We start from the raw sequence: 16,814 nt of genomic DNA on the forward strand, positions 1-16,814 counted from the left end.
CGAGAGCTGGAGGACTCATATACTCTTCTAACGGAAGCACCAAAGAAACCTTTTGTTGGGGACTAGGACAGCGATCCAACAACCAAGCAGAAATCCTGAGCTTGACAAAAGCATGTCAAATAGCTAAAGAAAGAGGACATTGGGAGCTGCAAGCATTCGGCGATTTAGAAATCCTGATCAAAATGATACATTCGAAAGGTCAATTTAATGATGTCGGCTTAAATAAGAATCTGCAAAGGCTGAGATATATCCTACAAGAATTCACTTCCTTTAAATGTTACCATATTCTCAGAGAATCAAATAAAGAAGCGGACTATTATGCCAATAAAGGATGTCTTTTGAGCCAAGGAAACCTCAGCATAAACGAGGGAGAACTAGAAAAAATTTTCATCCCATGAAAAAGACATCAGCTTGTAACAGGAAAATGTAAAAGTCTTGCACGGAAGATTGTAAGGCTTCGGCCATTTGGAGCTCTTTATTAATAAAAATCCATACCCGTTTCGGTTATAAAAAAAAAAGGACCTCCTCGCCCCTATCATTTCAAGAGTTAAAATGAATCTTGAAAACACAAACAACTAGTTTTATTTATATTTTAAAAGTAATTTAGTACAACTTTAATTTCTCTCTTTTTTTTTAAAGAATGTGGTAAAACCTATCATAACTCATTTGTTAATGGGTAAAAGAAATTATAATTTGTTATTATTGTTGATAAAGTAAATTAACTCATCACTATTATTCTAGGAAAACAACATCATTTAAAATAATTTATTAGTAATTTATAAAAATAGATTTTTGCTCTTAAAGATTTTAACTTAATTCTAAGGAACATGGACTCTTAACAAATTAAAAATAATTTAAAAATCTTTATATAAAATTAAAATTATATGTTATTCATTAATAACAATTATAGCAAAATAAATATCCCCTTTCATTGTTAAATCGACCTTCTTAAGGCTTAAGCCTCTTTTAAAGTGAAAAGAGATCCATCTTAACCCTCTGAATCCATTAACTCTTAAAGAGGATTAAGGAGGTCCCTTCTTCAATTTCGAGATAGATCTTCAGATTGAATGCAATGGGATTGTTAAATTGACCTTCTTAGCACTTAACCCTCTTTTAAAGTGAAAAGAGATCCACCTTAACCCTATGAATCCATTAACTCTTAAAGAGAATTAAGGAGGTCCCTTCCTCAATTTTGAGATAGATTTTCAGATTGAATGCAATGGGATGAGATTGCAGTCCACATAACTAATTATGTTAAACTTAATATAGTAACCATAAATAAATGTTATATGCCAAATAGAGTCTACCATTTTCCAAGGTTACCAAAGAGCAATTTGTGATGATGAAATGAGAGGGTTAAGAATCTACCAAGTGTTGCGAGGGGTCTCCTTAACCCTCTTTAAGACTGAAAAAAGATTTGATCCCTCTAGGGGCTTGGTAGATCCAGAGTTAAGATGGATCTAGGTTGGTTGACATGGAAATATTTTCTTTATAATTCACATTCCCCACATTAAAATGTTAAAACATGCCCCCTCATGTTTTTTCTTGTATGCATACATTTAATTATTTTTATTATTACTATTTTCTAAAATATTACATATCAAATTCAAATTAAGCATTGAAAAGATTATAATTTTCCCTCATACATTGAAGTAGAAAGTAAGACATCTCTCAATTTTTGTTTCTATATATGTTTCATGTTAAAATCTTTTACTCAACTTGCATCTTGAAATATTTTATTTATAACCCACATTAATTTTTTTTATTGATATTTTAAAATCTTATATATCAACTCCAAATTAAAAATGAAATAAATTACAATCTCCTTAGTTATGGAAGTGCAACTATAAAATAATTTTTAATTTAAATTACTTTATTTTTCACTGTATAAAGTAGATATAAAATTACTTTATATAAAATTGTGCTATATAATATGGACATTGAAATATTTTAGCGGTTGACAGTAAAATATTTTTTATTATTAATCTATTTTTGTTTTAAATATCACATGTAACGTTATTTGAAGTATTTTAATTATGGTCATTTTATTATTTTTAAATGTAACGTTATTTGACAACATCTCTCCCATACTAGGTTGTAGAGGGCCTCTTGGCCCAATTAAAAAGGGCCAAAAATAAAATTAAAAGAAGAAGAAGAGAAGAAGTTAATATCAACCAAAAGTAAATGATAATGGGAAAACAAAGAATGGGAAAATCTTAAAAGTGTTGCACATGATCCTCTGCAAAAAAATATTGACCTTGAGGTCTTCGCTAATATTGAATTCCAAAGGTTCTTCAAAAGTCTAATGCTTATTGTGCCCTATTCAAAAAACAAAGAAGAAGAAGAGAAGAAGTTAATATCAACCGAAAGTAAATGATAATGGGAAAACAAAGAATGGGAAAATCTTAAAAGTGTTGCACATGATCCTTTGCAAAAAAATATTGACCTTGGGGTCTTCGCTAATATTGAATTCCAAAGGTTCTTCAACTGTCTAATGCTTATTATGCCCTATTAAAAAAACCTCTACATCCAAGTAATTTAAATGGTGAATTCGACCAAATTTTCATTAAAAATGTGGAAACTAATGAACTTCATAAAATCAAGAGTAAATCAAAGAACAAATGAAGATACCTAGTGCTTTCACCTTGAATTGTTTTGATTTTGATTATTCTTCGCTTCAATGTTTAACCATGGAACATGAGCAGGAATGACCATTATAACTATGACTTTGATTCTCATTATTGTGTGGAAACTAATGAACTTCATAAAATCAAGAGTAAATCAAAGAACAAATGAAGATACCTAGTGCTTTCATCTTGAATTGTTTTGATTTTGATTATTCTTCGCTTCAATTTTTAACCATGGAACATGAGCAGGAATGACCATTATAACTATGAATTTGATTCTCATTATTGTTCATATTCACATCAGTGGGAAATGGTTGTTATAATGTGCAGGGATACAATAGATAGATACCATTCAAATCCTTCTATTTGAAGAAACATTATTTTAAATAGCCCACATTAGAGAATAATAACATGAGAAAAAATATGGGTTAAGAATACTATGGTAAAAACTATGAGTGAATACAATGACTCAAAAAAATATTTTTATTTTATTTTTGTTGAAAGAATGACAACAATTATGTAAATAATGTAATTATGGATAAATTTAGTTTAAATACTATTTAGTCAATTTTATAACGGGAAGAAGTTATGTAACGAAGTAGCCCATATTAATTGGAATTGCAAGAAGCTTGTAACAATGGAGAATCATTCTTGATTAATAATATTTCCAATCCCTTGCCCTATGGAGGTTTCCTTGACACACTGTCAAGGTTTTACCACGTAAAATTATTTGTGTTACTTATGTGTTTGATTTAGTTTCCTAATTTCATTTCTTTCTTGAGTGAATGATAAGGCTCTAAAACCAACAAATGGTATCAGAGCACAATAGGAGTCCAGTTAGGGGAGTCTGTGTGCCTGCATGGTCATTGAAGTCTTTGAGGAAGTTTGCAGTTGGAAGTGTAGAGCCAAGGTGTTGGGTTAAACCTAAAGCATTGGTCGAAGCCTTGTCTGCACAAGCAAAAGCTAAATAAAACATTGTAGCGAAACCATCATCGAAGAAATCCATGTCCAAAAAGTCAAGCCATCAAGGAGACTGCCGCTCTAACTGAAGTACGCAGAGAGAAAGGGTCTCAATCTATGTGAAGTCTATAAGACAGAAAGAAGTTTGAGACAAGGAGAACACGTCGCAATTTTTTTAGTTCAAGGCAAGCCCTGTCGCTGCTCTGCTACTGTCGCCAAAGAGAAAGGACATTGAAGAAGAAAGAACTCGTCCCAATTTTTTTTTAGAGTTGAGCCAGAGCCAAGAAGTATCTATGCCCGCTCAAAGAGGAAGGAGTGTGTCATTGCGGATTTGTTAAACGCACACAAATCCCTGCCGTAGCCGCCAAAGTTTTTTAACGCCAAGCCCCACCAAAGTTAAACGTAGAGATGCTAAGTCCGAGAAGAGGAGGCCCAGTCAAAAAAAAGAAAAAAGAAAAAGAAAAAAGAGGTCGTTGTGGAAGAGTCGCATTCCTAAAAGGAGTCCAGTCTAAGAATTTCGAGTACAAAATTTTTAAAGAAGAAATTTACAGTTTTTTGTTTTTTTAAGAAAACAAAATTGTTGAAGAGGATTTAGAAAACATAATTGTTTGAAGAGAGTTTCTGTGATTTTTTTTTTGTTGGATATTCTGGAAGTTTTGTTTGTAAAAGGGAACATAATTCAAATTGTTAAGCCTAGTATGAGAATTTTTGAAAGAAATTAAATAAATTTAGAAAAACCTTAAGCATAAATTGAAACCCTAGCATATAAACCCTAATTGTTAGAAGGAGAAAATGGCAAAAATGACAAATGCTAAATTTGAGGTGGAGAAGTCCACCGGCAAGAACAATTTTGCTTTATGGAAACTGAAAGTTAGGGATTTGCTGGTGCAACAAGGGTTGCACAAAGCTTTAGATGGGGTGAAGAAGAAACTTGTTGGCATGACAAATTTGGATTGGGAGGACTTCGATGCCCAAGCTCTCAGTACCATCAGGTTGTGCCTGGCATATGAAGTTCTCTTCAACATTGTTGAAAAAACCTCAGCATCAGGTTTATGGGGAAAATTGGAAACATTGTATATAACCAAATCTTTAACCAACATAATTCATCTAAAAAGACAATTATATATTCTTCGGATGAAGGAGGGTACAAAAATTTAAAAACATTTAAATGTTTTTAATACACTTATTTATCAATTGTCAAATATAGAAGTTAAATTTGAGGAAGAAGACAAAGCTATTACCTTGTTGTGTTCTCTGCCTAAGTCATGGGACCACTTTGTAACCCTCTATCAGTTTGAGCACAACTGAATCTTTGGAATTTGATATAGGTGTGGGAGCTTTGTTGTCTGAAGAAGTACGGAGGAAGTCCAGCATTGAAACCTCCACACCAAAAGCCATGGTAGCTAGAGGTCGGTCAAAGGAAAGAGGGGAGAAAGCAAGGAGTTCTTCCGGATCAAAATCAAAGGGCAAAAAATGGAAAGCCAAATGTTGGTACCGCAACAAAATTGGACACCTCAAGAAAGACAGTTGGAAAAGGAATCAGTTTTTTGAAACCTTATCATTCACTCAAGAAAGAAATGAAATTAAGAAACTGAATTAAACACACAAGTAATAGAAAGAATTGTACATGGTAAAACCTTGAAAGTGTGTCAAGGAAACCTCCACGTAAAATTCTTTGTGTTACTTGTGTGTTTGATTTAGTTTCCTAATTCCTTTTCTTTCTTGAGTGAATGATAAGGCTCTAAAACTAACAAGTGGTATCAGAGCACAAGAGTAGTTGGGTTAGGGGAGTGTGCGTGCCTACGTGGTCGTTGAAGTCGTTGAGGAAGTTTGCAGTCGGAAGTGTAGAGCTAAGGTGTTGGGTTAAACCTGAAGCGTTGGTTGAAGCCCTTCCTACACAAGCGAAAGCTGGATAAAGACTATGGTGGAACCATCACCAGAGAAATCCATGTCCGAAAACTCAAACTGTTAAGGAGACTATCGCTCTGATTGAAGTATGCAGAGAGAAAAGGTCTTGAGCTATGTGAAGTCTGCTAGACAGAAAGAAGTTCGAGACAAGGAGAACCCGTCCTAATTTTTTTAGTTCGAGGCAAGCCTTGTCGTCATTCTACTACTACCACCAAAGAGAAAAGATGTTGAAGAAGAGAGAACCCATCCCAATTTTTTTAAGAGTTGAGCCAAAGCCAAGAAGTGTCTCTGCCCACTTAAAGAGGAAGGAGTGTGTCGCTACTAATTTGTTAAACGCACACAGATCCCTGTCGCAACCATCAAATTTTTTTAACACCAAGCCCCACCAAAGTTTAACGTAGAGACGCTAAGTCTGGGAAGAGGAGGCCCAATCGAAAAAATAAAATAAAAAGAGGTCGTTGTGGAAGAGTCACATTCCTAAAAGGAGTCCAGTCTAAGAAATTCGGGTACAAAAGTTTTTAAAAAAGAAATTTATAGTTTTTTTTTTTTAAGAAAACAAAATTGTTGAAGAGAATTTAGAAAACATAATTGCTTGAAGAGGGTTTCTTTGATTTTTTCTTTGGATATTCTAGATATTCTGGAAATTTTTCTACGATTTTTTTTAGATATTCTGGAAATTTTGTTTGTAAAAGGGAACAAAATTCAAATTGCTAACCCTAGTATCAGAATTTCTGAAAGAAATTAAATAAATTCGGAAAAACCTTAAGCAGAAAGTGAAACCCTAACAAATAAACCCTAACTTTTAGAAGGAGAAAATGGCAAAAATGACGAACATTAAATTTGAGGTGGAGAAGTTCACCGACAAGAACAATTTTGCTTTATGGAAACTGAAAGTTAGGGTTTTTTTGTGCAATAAGGATTGCACAAAGCTTTAGACGGGGCGAAGAAGAAACTTGTTGGCATGACATATTTGGATTGGGAGGACTTAGATGCTCGAGCTCTCAATACCATCAGGTTGTGCATGGCAGATGAAGTTCTCTTCAACATTGCTGAAGAAACCTCAACATGAGGTTTATAGGGAAAAATGGAAACATTGTATATGACCATATATTTAACCAACATAATTTATCTAAAAAGACAATTATATAGTCTTTGGATGAAGGATGGTACAAAAATTGCAGAACATTTAAATGTTTTTTAATACACTTATTTGCCAATTGTTAGATATGGAAGTCAAATTTTAGAGAGAAGACAAAGCTATCACCTTGTTGTGTTTTTTGTCTGAGTCTTGTGACCAATTTGTAGCTTCTATCAGTTTGAGCACAACTAAATCTTTGGAATTTGACACAGTTGTGGGAGTTATGTTATCTAAAGAAGTACAGAGGACGAAGGAAGTCCAACATTTAAACCTCCGCACCAGAAGTCATGGTAGCAAGAGGTCAGTTAAAGGAAAGAAGGGAGAAAGCAAGGAGTTCTTCCAGGTCAAAATCAAAGGGAAAAAAGTGTAAAGCCAAATGTTAGTACTGCAACAAAATTGGACACCTCAAGAAAGACTGCTGGAAAAGGAAGGAGTCCGTTGAAAACCCAAAGAAGGAAGCAAATCAAGTTGAGTTAGGTATGATTGATGAAGTTTTATCTATTGAATTGGGTATGGCAGATGAAGCTATACATGTTTGTAATGTATCTCAGAATTATGAAAATTGGTTGTTAGATTCTAGTGCTTCTCATCACATGAGTTCGCACAAGAAATTGGTTTACTTCATATGAAGTTGTGAATGGTAGTTCTGTGTTTATGGGAAATAATGTATCTTATCAGACTATTGGGATGGGAAATATCAAAATTAAAATGTATGATGATACAATTAGAACATTAACTGATGTTATACATGTACCTGAGTTGATGAAAATTTTCATTTCTTTGGGAGTGTTGGACTCAGAAGGTTATAAATTTACAAGTCAAAATGGAGTGTTGAAAGTTTCAAAAGGTGTTGTGGTTGTTATGAAGGCAGAGAAGACCAAAAACCTTTACAAACTCAAAGGAAGTAATCAGGTCAATGAGGCATCAACTGTATCTAAGAAGGCAAAAGAAGGTACTTGCTTATGGCATCAACGACTAGGTCACATGAGCGAGAAGGGTCTTCAGGTATTGATGAATCGCAAGTTGCTTCCTGATTTGAAATCCTTGAGGTTGGATTTTTCTAAACATTGTGCGTATGGAAAATAATGTATACAAAAATTTAAAACTAGAAGTCATAATAGTAAAGGAATTTTGGATTATTTTCATTCTGATCTTTGGGAACCATCTCCTTTTGTATCCTATGGAGGTGAATTATACTTCTTAACATTTATTGATGATTTCTCTAGGAAATTCTGGGTCTATATGTTGAAAAGAAAATTTGATGTCTTTAATGTTTTTAAGCAATTTAAAGCTATGATGGAAAAGAAAATAGGCAAATCAATTAAATGTTTAAGAACTGGCAATGGTGGTGAATTTACTTCCCTGTAATTTGAACAATATTGTAAGGATGAAGGGATTGTTAGACATAAAACTGTTGTTTATATTCCTCGGCAAAATGGAATTGTTGAACGTATGAATCAGACTTTGATGGAAAGAGCCAGAAGCATGATCATAAATGCTAACTTGCAAAAGGAATTGTGGGCAGAAGAAGTATCTACTACTTGTTATTTAGTTAACAGATCACCTTATGTTGTCATTAATTGTAAAATTCTTGAAGAAGTTTGGTCAGGTCAATCTTGTGATTATTCACATTTAAGGATTTTTAGTTGTGATGCCTATGCTCTTATTCCAAAGAATCAACATTGAAAGTTCGACCCAAAAGAAAAATGTTATTTCTTTGTTGGGTATGACTATGCGGTGAAAGGATACAGGTTGTGGGATCCTTCTTTGCAGAACATAGTCATTAGTAGATATTTAACATTTGATCAGTCTTCTCTTCTAAAATCAAGGATTGAAAAAGTTGAACAGGAATAGGTATCGTCGAATTAACAAATTTAGTTGGATACTAAACCTTTTTTAGAAAGTGAAAGGAAGGAGATAATTTAGAAGAAAAAGGTGAAGAAGATGCAAAGGAAACTATTGAAATTCCAGAACCAGTTCAACAGTCAGTCACTCTAAGAAGGTCTACAAGGGAAAGAAAAACACCCCAAAGGTATGAAGATTCTACTTCATCTATTGCATTGATTACTGAATATGGGGAACCTTCTTGTTATAAGGAAGCAGTGGATGATGTAGATAGCAAAAAGTGGAAAGGGGCTATGGATGAAGACATTGATTCCTTAGCCAAGAACAAAACCTGGGTTCTTGTAGAACTTCTTGAAGGGAGAAGTGTTGTCGGATGCAAATGGATCTTCAAATTGAAGTGAAATTATGATGGAAGTATTGAGAGGTATAAGGCGAGACTAGTAGAAAAAGGGTATTCTCTGGTTGAAGGTATTGATTTTCATGAATTTTTTTAACTAGTCGTAAAACGTGTTTTTATTCGCACTGTATTGGCACTAACTGCATTACTTGACCTTGATTTAGAACAATTAGATGTTAAAACAAATTTTCTACATGGTGATTTGGATGAAGAGATTTTTATGGAACAACTAAAAGGTTTTGTACAAGGTCGTAGCAGAAGATTAGTTTGCAAGCTTAGGAAATCATTGTATGTCCTGAGGAAGTCTCCCAGGAAGTGGTACAAGAAGTTTGACTCCTTCCTGGTGAGCCAGAACTTTACTAAAAGTAAGTATAATCATTGTGTGTACTTTAAAAGTTTCAATGGCATGTTCATTATCTTGGTCTTACATGTTGACGATATGTTTATTGTGAGCACAAGCATGGAACAAATCAACAGGTTAAAGGCTTAGCTCTCTAGGACGTTTGTTATGAAGGATATTGGAGCGGAATGCATGCAGATACAAAGAGACAGGAAAAATGGAAAGATTCGGTTATAACAACAAAAGTATGTGGAAAGAGTACTTGAAAAGTTCGGTATGAACAATGTGAAACCTACTAATGTTCCATTAGCTTCCCATTTTAAGCTTTCTCTGGTTTTGAGTCCTAGATCTGATGAAGAAAAGAAGTATATGTCTCGTGTACCATATGCAATAGGTAACTTAATGTATGCGATGGCATCTACAAGGCTTGACATTTCACATGCAGTTGGAGTTGTCAGCAGGTTCATGTAAAATCTAGGAGAAGAACATTGGCGAGCAGTGAAATGGGTGCTTTGGTATTTGAGAGGCACAAATGACCATTACATCATCTTTAATGGTAGTGAAGGATCAGTTCGTGGATATGTGGATGCTAATTATACAAGTGATTTGGACAAACGAAGATATACTACATGTTATGTCTTTACTCTTGTAGGTGGAGCAATTAGCTAGATGTAAAAACTTCAAGAAACAATTACTTTGTCCGCTATCGAAATAGAGTATATAACTGCTTCAGATGCGAGTAAAGAAGCAATCTAGTTAAAAGGTCTACTTGATGAGATTGGAAGGGCGTATGAGAAATTGAATGTGTTATGTGATAGTCATAGTGCTATTCATTTGGCTATGAATCCAACTTATCACAGCAAGACCAAGCACATTGATGTAAGGTATCATTTTGTGAGACATGTGATCGATGGCAGCAAAGTAGCTCTCAAGAAGGTCCATACACAAGAGAATCGTGCAAACATATTCACGAATCCAGTTACAGTAGAGAAGTTGTGATGGTGTTTGGATTCTCTTGGCTTGTAGAAGAGATGATGAATGTGCATGGGCAAGGGATTAGGAAAATTGTTGTCAAGGTGGAGATTGTTGAAAGAATGACAACAATTATGTAAATAATGTAATTGTGGGTAAATTTAGTTTTTACCATTCAATCAATTTTATAACGGGAAGAAGTTATGTAACGAAGTAGCCCATATTAATTGGGATTGCCTAAGAGGCTTGTAACAATGGAGAATCATTCTTGATTAATAAGATTTCCAATCCCTTGCCCCGTGGAGGTTTCCTTGACACACTCTTAAGGTTTTACCACATAAAATTCCTTGTGTTGCTTCTGTGTTTGATTCAATTTCCTAATTTCGTTTCTTTCTTGAGTGAATGATAAGGCTCTAAAACCAACAATTTTAACGTATTGTTATTGTTATTTTTATTATTTTATTTATATTGTTTATAGGTAGGACAACATCTCTTCCATACTAGGTTGAAGCAAGCATCTCAACACAATTAAAAATGAGTAATTTTATTAAAAAAAAATAGTATATTTTAAAATAAAAAATATTATATTCAATATCTAGAATGACATCTCTTCAGACTTCCATACGGACTTGGAGAAAGCCTCTCAATACAATAAAAAATGAGCAATTTTATTAGATATCTCTCTCTCTCTCTCTCTCTCTATATATATATATATATATATATATATATATATATATATATATATCTATTATATTATATTATATTCAAAATCTAGGATGAAATCTCTTCCATATTGGGTTGGAGAGCTTCTTGGCACAATAAACAATGAGTAATTTATGTCGATAACGTGTGTGAGAGGAGGGCTAGACTGAAGTAATTCAAGGTAAGATCAAAAGAATTCGGATACATGGGGATCTAGTGTTTGCAGAAAAATGGTCGCCGCACCTGCAGCTATCCCATTCGCAGCCAGAATCGACCGGATCTACAAGCTTCAAGCCTTGGTTGTGAAGCTGAAGAAAATCAATTGAAAAGAGAAGGAAGGGTCCATGCGATTGGATTCTCGTTACCTCAACACGGAATATGAGAGATCTACTGATGCTCTAGATCATGGAGTGGTGGATAGAGCTACCGAAGCACATAGGAGCACCGTCGCTGCCCTTAGGGGCTGCAGCAACGTCAACAACAATGAAGCACACACGGAAGTAATGGGGAGGGTATCTGCAACCACCGATTCTGCGTCACTACAAGCATATGGTTATGGGATCCATGGTGTATATAGCACTGGATCTGACAGCATAAACGCCATTGATCCAGAGGTAAGGAACAACATACTCCTAATATTTTTTATATATAAACTTGAGTATGGTCTTGTAGTACTTGTAAGGGTTTTGTGCGGATCTGGGTCCACCTTTCACGCCAAGGAAGGTGCAAATATCCCCAGATCTGTAAACGGTCTAACAGATCAGATGCTCAGAAGGCCGAACAGGCTACCGAAAGTTCAAATATGGGGGCAAACAATTATTGGGACAATATCCTGTTCTAACTTACAGCCGCCAAAAGCAGAAGAAAGTCGGAAAGGTAAGATGAACAACGAAGATCTAGCGTTATGGAACAGGATGTCCTGGGCAGTGGAGGGAGATGCCCACAGGGTATCGGAAGACTGAAACATCATAAACCTCTGGTTCAATGGGGCCTTCGCAAAAGCTCTCTTGTCGCAGAGGTATTCGGCAGTGAAAGTCATCCCCGCCCTCTGTGAGGCCACAGGGGCAGACGAAGCTGTAGACGCAAATGTGGTGGGGGAAGACTCTCGGATCGGGCCTCGGTTCCTGAGTGCTAGCACCAGTTTCCATGGGACAAACCCTAACCGCTTCCAAATTTTCATTAAAACTCCCTCGAGGAAAACAACCTTGATTTGGGTTCAGGCAACAGACAGGGTTATAAACCTGAAGAATAACATTGCCTATCACAGTGACTACCTAGAAGGATAACAACATTTTCTATTTGGGGGTAGATCACTACAGGATTACAGATCTATTAAGGAATACAACATCATGCCAGAATCTACCATAACACTCAATCTGAGATTACGAGGAGGTACAACAACTAGCAGCTCAACTAAACAAATAGAAGGAGGCAGTGGGGCAAGCACAAAAATAAAACACAATCCAGAGCTACATCAGTAGCACAGGAACGAAGGAATATCTTTTAAGAACATATTACAAGGGGGCAAATCTCCCACAACAGCTCCAAAGCCGGACGGATCAGTACCCAACCCATACATAGTGGAGTAACTTAACTATACACCAGAACTAAAAATAGATATATCAAAAACAGATGAGGTATGTAATGATTATGAAACACAAGCTATTATTTGTCGGTTCAATGGATTTTGGCCAAACCCTTTTGAACTATTTCATTGGATATTCACAAAATGGACCCTAAATTGTGAGATTCATCTATGCTCCAAAGGGTTTTTTATAGTAAAATTTCAAACAACAGAGATAAGAGACATAGTGATACAGGAGGGACCATGGTTTTGGGGATCTTTGGGCCTCTTTATCACTCCATGGTTCCCAGATTTTGATGCCAACACCATGATTGTTTCCAGGATGCCAATATGGGTACGTCTACATAACCTCCCTATACACTTCTGGGACCAAAAGGTTCTCACATGTATAGGCAATACCATTGGCAGATATATTAAAATGGACACACAAAGAATGGAGGAAAGAATTTTTACATTCGCACGCATCTGTGTGGAAGTTGACCTCAGTAAGGGCTTACCGGATTGCATACAGCTGAAGCATAAAGATAGAAGCTAGACACAGATATTAGACTATGAAAACACAACATTCAGATGCAGAATATGTAGGCAAACAGGACACCTACAAAATGCATGCCCAGAATATAAAAAAGATAGCCGAAGGAGGAAGAAAGCCAGAAAACACCAAAAGGGTTGGAATTTCCCCCCACCAGATCCTGAAGAGGAGGGAGAATATGAGGAGGAGGTCCCCATCCCAAATGAGAACAATCAAGCAGAACCTCAGAAGAAATCTACACAAGAACCTATGGAGCCACAACAGGAAAAGACATCAGAAATAATGGAAATCAGCGGAGCCAAAAGGCAGCATGTATCAGACACCTCTGATTCTGACAAGGAAAACCCCCGATCAGGTGCTGAAAATCCACTTCAACTTGTTCCCACGATATCGTCCCAAGGAGAGTGGCGTAAGGTTGAGAAGAAAAAGGGGAGGAAAACTTGACTTCCCCCCATATTGACATCTCAGTGCTCCCTGCGTGGAACACATGTTCTTAGTTTTTTGTTCTTTTTCTTATCTACTTTTTGTTAGGCTATATCGCCTCATATATGCATATGCTACGGCATCTACAAAATGTAATTTTCAATTTTAATGGAAATTACGATTTTTTCCACGGGAAAATATATATATATTAAAATAAAAATATAACATTTTAAAATATTTTATTCAAAACATGGAATCCAAATACTACCAACAATTACAAAAAAAAAATTATTTTATTTTACAAAATCCTTCTAAATATATTTATCTACATCTTGTTCATATCCATTTTTAATGTAAATACTTGCTTAAATTATGGAGGATAGCAATTGATGGTCAATATGTTATATATTGAGTATGACTTAAATCTCAACAATGAAAAATCACTCCACAAATTTCTAAAAATCATTGGCACAAATATTGCAATTGTAGAAATTATGGCAAAAAAATCTAAGGCAATGATCCACATGGCATTATATTGTACAAAAGCTTCACTTAAGAGCTTCAAATTATGGTCTAATCAACTATTTGAAAAATATTATTTTAAGAATATTAAAAAATAAATATTTGTTTTTCAAAGTTAAACATTATAACTTTCATTGGTGGATGCTAAACTAATAGTGGTCAACAAGCAAATTGATTGCTAGAGTCCTCCCTTGGTAATAAAATGTGTCACAAGTATAAAAGGATGATTACCAATATTTGTTTTGTTGTTTAGTTTGTAGAATCCAAATAATTTGTGTCTTGAGTCTTTTTTCTTTTTTTCAAAAATGGCTAGTAAATGTTGATAGATATCAAAATATTTATCTTAACAAGTGTTGCAAGGCAACTTAGTCCCTTCCACTCAAGTGGATATTTGTTTTCAAAAATTGCAAATTGATATATGAAGTAGAAAATTCATCTGGATCCACATGGCATTGTATTGTGCAAGGTTGCAATAAACCTTTAAGATATGGTCCAATTAAATGTTTGAAAAATAATTTTGTCAATAATATTGAAAAAAAATATTTATTTCCAAAGTTAAACATTATAATTTGCATTGGTCAATACTAAACTAATAGTTATCAACAACAAATCATTTGCTAGAGTCTTGTCTTAGTAGGGCTAATAAAAAGAACGTAAGAATCAACTAAACTGCAATCATTAAAAAAAATAAACTAAATTACAAATTTATTTTAAATTATTATTATTATTAATTTTAACATGAATTATATATGGGTAACATATATATACATTTATTAAAAGGTGTAATAAGATTCCTAACCATGGAGATTTCCCACCACTTTATTATGGAGAATTTTTATTTGTAAATAGACTTTATTACAATACCATGGCTTAATCATACTACATGCCCAAAAAACCACAACTCATGTTTATATCACGAGTTCATAAGTTTTTTTTTTTTTTTTTTTTTTTTTTTTTAATTAACCAATTTAATTAAAAGGGTAGTTTTGGAAGCAATGGTTTCATGTGTATTACAAGTTGTCAGTGAGTATTCTGAGGTGTTATTCTAGATGTGGTTGTTTCCCATGTGTATGAGTTGTTGTTGTGTCATGTTCCAATAATAGATCCTCTTTCTTAGGATCTAGATTTGTCGAAGTCAGTAACTTGTATCCTGTAGGTTTTAACCCCATACAGAAATTACCTACATGCGAATTCTAAAACATAAAAAATAAACAATGCGAGAGCATAACACATAAAACACATATACACAAAGATTTTCCCCTGGATCCCAAAACCGGGACTACCAGCTTGATTTTTCATTATGTTCCTTTCAATGTTACAATACATATTTATACATGCCGAAGCATCCAATACCATGGACCGAAAACCATCGCATCCAAAACCATGGACTGAAAACCATTGTGTCCAAAACCATGGACCGAAAACCATTACGTCCAAAACCATGTGCGAAAAACATGCACAAAACCATAGGTAGGTCTGCCCAACCTAATATAGGGTCCAAAAAACAAATTTTTCCGAGGCGCTGCCCCAGACCCCATAGAGGGGGGTTACTTGCACCCCTCAAACCCCCTGTGAGCCCCCCTCTACACAATCGACACAACAAAGAGGGGGCTTCGCCCCCCTCTAACCCCCCGGTTAACTATGTGGGCTAGTCATAGAAAGAATATAACACAATCCAACATTCTCCAACTTGTTGTTTTTGTCAGACCAGGCAGTAACTCCTCAAAAACAATTCGTTGATATTCATTTAGGTTGGTCTTTATTATATACAATAGGCAGAGACTATTCATTTCATCTCCCGGTGACTATTCATATTCTTTATTATTTATTTACATCAATTTCAGTTATTCACCCAATCCTAATGATTAGGTGTCAACATTCCCCCCCTTTAATCTGAAGGGATGTTGGTGAGTCCAAGCATCGTTCTGAATCTTTCAAGCTTTTCTCTTCCAAGCACTTTGGTGAAGATGTCTGCAATTTACTCATTAGTGGAACAATGGCAGAGATGGATTGTTTTAGCCTCAACATGATGTTGAATCAGATGATATTTAGTATTGATGTGCTTCATTCAATCATGGAACTTTGGGTTCTTGGCCAAATTTATTGCCGAGGTATTTTCAACCATGAGTGGAGTCGATTGTACTTGTTTTACTTGCAAATCTTCAAGAATTTTCCTGAGCCACACAATTTCTTTTGTTGCCTCAGCTGCTGCCACATATTCTGCTTCTGTTGTGGAATTTGTTGGAACTGATTGTTTGCGTGATCTCCAGGAGACAGCTCTTGATCCAAGACTCATAGCATAACCTAAAGTAGATACCCCAATTTCTTTGTCTCCATCGAAGTCTGAATCAGAGTATCCAATCAAGCTGAAGTCGTCCACCTGTGTATACTTGATTCCAAAGTCTTCAGTTCCCTTCAAGTACTTTTGAACTCTTTTTGCAGTAGACCAATGTCCCTCACAAGGCTGTTGAATAAACTTGGAGAGGATTCCAACAGCAAATGAAATGTCTGGTCTAGTAGTAGTTAGGTAGTTGAGACTTCCTACAAGCTGTCTATACTTTGTTGCATCCTCAAATTCTTTTCCTTCAATGGATGTGAGCTTTAAGTTTTGTTCCATTGGAGTAGTAAGAGGATTGCATTTTGTCATGCCAAACCTATTCAACAGATCTCCAATGTACTTCTTTTGAGAAAGAAATATGGACTTCGGATGTTGAGTTACTTCAATACCAAGATAGTAATGAACATAGCCCAAATCAGTCATTTCAAAACCTTTCCCTAATTCCTTCTTTATGGATGCAATGTAGCTTTCATTGTTCCCTATCATCAAAAGATCATCTACATATACCACAAGATATACCACTGT

This window comes from Pinus tabuliformis, chromosome 1_2, assembly GCF_031772625.1.
Source record: "Pinus tabuliformis cultivar Carrire ecotype Pingquan chromosome 1_2, CPIR1, whole genome shotgun sequence".
Classification (NCBI taxonomy): domain Eukaryota; kingdom Viridiplantae; phylum Streptophyta; class Pinopsida; order Pinales; family Pinaceae; genus Pinus; species Pinus tabuliformis.